This window comes from Penaeus japonicus, unplaced genomic scaffold (assembly GCF_977035675.1).
Source record: "Penaeus japonicus unplaced genomic scaffold, GWHDUDI00000001_assembly GWHDUDI00000019, whole genome shotgun sequence".
Taxonomy (NCBI): domain Eukaryota; kingdom Metazoa; phylum Arthropoda; class Malacostraca; order Decapoda; family Penaeidae; genus Penaeus; species Penaeus japonicus.
Genome location: NW_028234421.1, coordinates 5,420,408 through 5,424,785, shown reverse-complemented (window position 1 = coordinate 5,424,785; position 4,378 = coordinate 5,420,408). Strand labels below are relative to the sequence as shown.

The 4,378-nt window shown below is 46.8% G+C and overlaps 1 protein-coding gene across 1 annotated transcript in view; it reads left to right on the top strand.

Annotated features, from left to right (window-relative positions):
• Positions 1-2,093: 2,093 nt before the first annotated feature.
• The window catches only part of LOC122255756 (uncharacterized), a 41,076-nt gene continuing 38,791 nt past the window's right edge, over positions 2,094-4,378 (top strand). The window contains exon 1 of the mRNA XM_086547282.1: positions 2,094-2,326. The gene's annotated coding sequence lies outside the window, so the exon portion shown is untranslated. The remainder of the gene's footprint in view (positions 2,327-4,378) is intronic.

The window sequence follows — 4,378 nt, the reverse complement described above, 5'->3', positions numbered from 1 at the left end:
AATGAAGCGTCGAGTCCCAGCCTTCCTTTATCACTCACCCCCGCCGCCCACACATCCGCCCACGCCCTACACTCCCTCCCGTCTCCTCGCCGCCCACGTGCAGGCATACACGCCCTCTTGTCCTCTCAGCACACCACGCTCCTAAACGCCCACTAAACCATAAACCAACCTCCTTGAACCCACCTGCCCACTTACCCACCTGCCCACCGCTTCTCCTTAAACTCAATGTCTCTCACCAAAAACGCCCATTCACCCACCAACCCACCGCTTCTCCTTGACCCCACCTTCTCTGACCTCTTCATCTAAATGCCCACTCACCCACCTGCCCACCGGTCCGTACCGACTTAGTTAGCCCACCCTAGATCATGCCCACTTTTTTTCACAAGCCTCCTTGTCTCTTCCCCACCCACCTACCCCCTCCCCCACTCACCTACCCCCTTCCCCCACTCACTGACCCCCTCTCCCACGTACCTACCCCCTTCCCCCACTCACCTACCCCCTCCCCCACTCACTTATCCCCTCCCCCACTCACTTACCCCCTCCCCCACCGACCTTCCTCCCTTCCGCCCACCAATCCAACCCCTCCGCCTACCCACCCCACTTATCCCCCTCCCCCCCTCCCCCTCCTCCCCCCCATCCCACCGCGCCTCGCCAAGTGAAGCGAAGAACCGGAAGGGGAGGAAGCTACCGCCGCGCGCCCGTTAGGTTATCCTTGGCCTTGTCCTTTCCGGGTGTGGGCGGCCTTGACATTGTCCCGGGCCGCCCACGCGAGGGAAGTGAAGGGTAGAGGCGCTGCTTTTCACGCGGTGGGCGGGGGCGGGGAGAGAGAGAGGGGGAGGGGGAGGGAGAGGGGAGGGGTAGAAGACAGCTGGGGGGGAGGGGGCGAATTAAAAGATTTAGAAAGGTTTGATTTTTATATATGTTATTTTTTGTAGTTTTTTTACTCTTTTTTTTAAAGATGTGGGAGAGATATGTGCTACTTTGTGGGCCTATGGTTTGGTCATATCTATATAAATAAGATTCTTTTATATGACGTATACCCCAGTCTATCATAATTATATTCAAAATACCCTTCTCCTTCTTCTCCTTTGCTCTGTCTTTTTTCTATATTTCTCTGTTATAGATTCGAAGGATCGAGGATCATAGAAATTCCGTCCACACTGGCTTGAAGTCCAGCCGACACTGCCAAGTGCCGGACTCGGAAGATGGCCGAAACCGTGACTCAGTTGCCCGTTTGTCCTTTTTATTCAGGTGTTTATTTATATCGCCATAATTTGAACGAAGGCAGTTTATTTACTTATCGTGAAGTGCGTTATCATATTCTCACCAAGGATGTTACGATGGACAAAAATAGAAGCATAATTGAAGAAAAGACATTAATCGCGCTTTTGTTTAAAGTTCCTAGGGGGCAACTAACCCGCGCCGGCCGTCCTTTCTACCGCTAGCTTCCTCCTTCGGGGTGAACGGCCCGCTCGTGACACCAACCGCTGCTCGTAAGGTGCACGCCAACACCTCCTTCAATGGGAAAATCGCCCTTAGAACGGGTGTTGTCCCGTGCTATAACTAGCGTGCTTGTAAAGTTGGGATGCACGTGTTACGCGATAGAGATTTGAGCCTTGTGGCTCATCCGGATCGGTAGCCGCACATACACCAACCACTCCAGTATTGGAAGTTCTCTGGGATCTTCTTCACCCACGTTCCTAAAGGCGGAAATCTCTGGTAAACGAATGGGAAGGCGCTCTTATGGACGGTCAGGGGGGTTAGGGCACCCCGTAATCTCGGTAGAGGTCAGAATGCCGCAGAACTGAACGGCAAAGCACCCTTACGGCGAATGGGATTTCCTCCGCGATCAAGTTCAAGTACTGATCACCTCCGGGGAGAAAGGACATGGAAGTGTCGTAGACGCTATGGGAGTACTTATCTCCTTGGGCCCTTGTTGCCCCGTAGTCTGCCGAAGAGGAGGAGGAGCCACAGCCTTCGTCTGTCTCCCCCCCTCCCTCAAGTCTCCATCCCCCCTCCCTCTTCAGAAGGTGTGCCGTGGGGTGGGGTTGGGGGGCGGGCGCGAAGACGTTATGAGGACCAGACCTGAGCAGGGAATCTTCAGTTGAGTGTGCAGTGCCGCAGTGGAAGGAACCTTAAGGCAGGCACACCACTCCAAGCAAAGCCACTGTGTATTATTACGCTGTGGAACTTCTGTCGGAACTTCTGTGTGGTTCTCTTTCTCTCTCTCGCCGTGCCGCTGACAAGTGACTCTTTTTTAAAATTGTGAGACAGTGCAAGTGTCCGCGAAGAGCAGAAGTGCCAGTGCCAAGCCAAGGTCGAAGAGGTAAGGAAGGAGCGACTGTATATCGATCGCGAAGTGTTCTGTTCTTATCGTCTTCGCCGCCAATCGCTCTTGGATTTATTTACGTTGGCGAACCGGAGACGTATTCGTTATTTTTTGTGGAGATTTCAACGCGGGGGAAAGTAGTTATCTTTCGTGGTTCGGTTATCGCGACGTCGAGTTAGAGTAAATATGTGGAATCGTGATCTACACAAAGTCGATTATCTCTATTTTATATAAAAAATAATAATAACGATAATAATGATAATATGAATATGTGCTGACGGATTCTTCAGATTTGTTGCTTAGACGGTATACTATACGAACAGTAAATATATATAAAGATGTAAATATTCGCTGCAGTATAGATTCGGTCAACTTAAATCAACTCTCCACAAGAGGCTGAAATTTAGACACTAAACACGTTTTAATGGTCAGCTCATGACCAAAAATCTTTATCAAGTTCGAGGTGACGTTTCGAATACAAAATCAGCTTACCGTTATATTTCTATCAGTTCTCACAGCTGATTTTAGCCAAAGCTCTTCGAATCGTGAGCTCTTTTTCGAGAAAACTACTCAAAACGAAGCAATATATATATTAAACCGTATTTTAAGACATGATATATATCTTCAACTTCTTTGAAAAGTAACTTCAAGATTAAATCATATACGTTAAAAAAACGATCTTTCAAGAACAACCTTAAGACTTGTCAGTTTTTTTTAAGTCTTTTTTTTTTTAGTCATCAAAATTACAATATCACTAACACGAGCTGGAAGGCTGTCATAAACCAAGGTCATGGGCGCATGTAGGCCAAAAGTTGTGAAACCGGTTTTGGAGAAATGCCCCGTATTTGGGTTTTTGAATATGTCTTTGTAAGCTCCTTCTTCTTTCTTCTTCTCCTTCTTCTGCTTCCGAGTTGTTTTGTAGATTTTTTTATTCCAAGTCGTTCTTTTTTTACAGCTAATCTAAACATTTTTGATATTGGTGTTGGATAAGTTATACGACGAATCCTCACATATAAAACCCCGAACACGTTCCGCCGAGACTAACCCTCTGACTCACACTCCCTCCCTCCCTCCCTCTCTCATGCACTCCAGTACCCACTCCTTCCCCGCCCTCTCTCTCTCCTCACCTCCCTCTCTCCTCCCCTCCCCTCTCTCCTCCCCTCATTCCCTCACCCACTCCCCGTTACTTCTTGAAGGAGGTCCACGGAAGCTAAGTGACCTTATTTTCCTCACCCTGCCTGCCTACGGTCAAAGGCTACACAGGTAACGGCTCATTAATGCAAGGGAAGTCCTGCAGGTAACGTATCCCGTTCCCTGGCCACGCCGACTCTGTCTATGCCTGAAGGAGGAAGGAGGTGGGAGGGAGGGAGGGACGGAGGGTGGGAAGGAGGGACGGAGGGAGGTTAGGAGGTTAGAATTCAAATTCAAATTCAAAAACTTTATTCCATAAATTACAATGGGGAGAAGGAGGACGAAGTGTGGAAGAGGCAAACGAGGAAGAAGGAGGGGGGAAGATGGAGGAGAAGGAGGAGGAAGAGAATAATAGAAGATGAAGAAGGAGGAGGAAGAGGAGAAAAAAATGAAAAAGAGAAGGAAGAATAAAAAAAAAAAAATAAAAGAGACAAAAATAATTAAAGTAACGTAACGAAGAGTAGTAGAAATAGCAAAAAACGAAAGAAAAAAAAATAGAACAAGAAGAAGAACAGAAGTAGGAAGGAGCGAGAAGGACGGCTCGTGTGCTCAGTGACTCCGAAACTCGGGGTCACACTCAAGTGCTTACGGTTGTTCCTTTCCTCCTGTTGGGAAAAAGATCGAGTTTGGGGCAAAAGAAAGCTGATTTGATCTTAATTCTATTCTAGGCTTACTTCATTCGTTGAAAATATGCGTTAGGATGATTCTTACGTTGTTTATTTAGAGTGAATCGATAACAAAATTAAAAATCTGTATATATATATATATATATATATATATATATATATATATATATATATATATATATATATATATATATATATATATATATATGCTAATGAAGATGATAAGGTTATG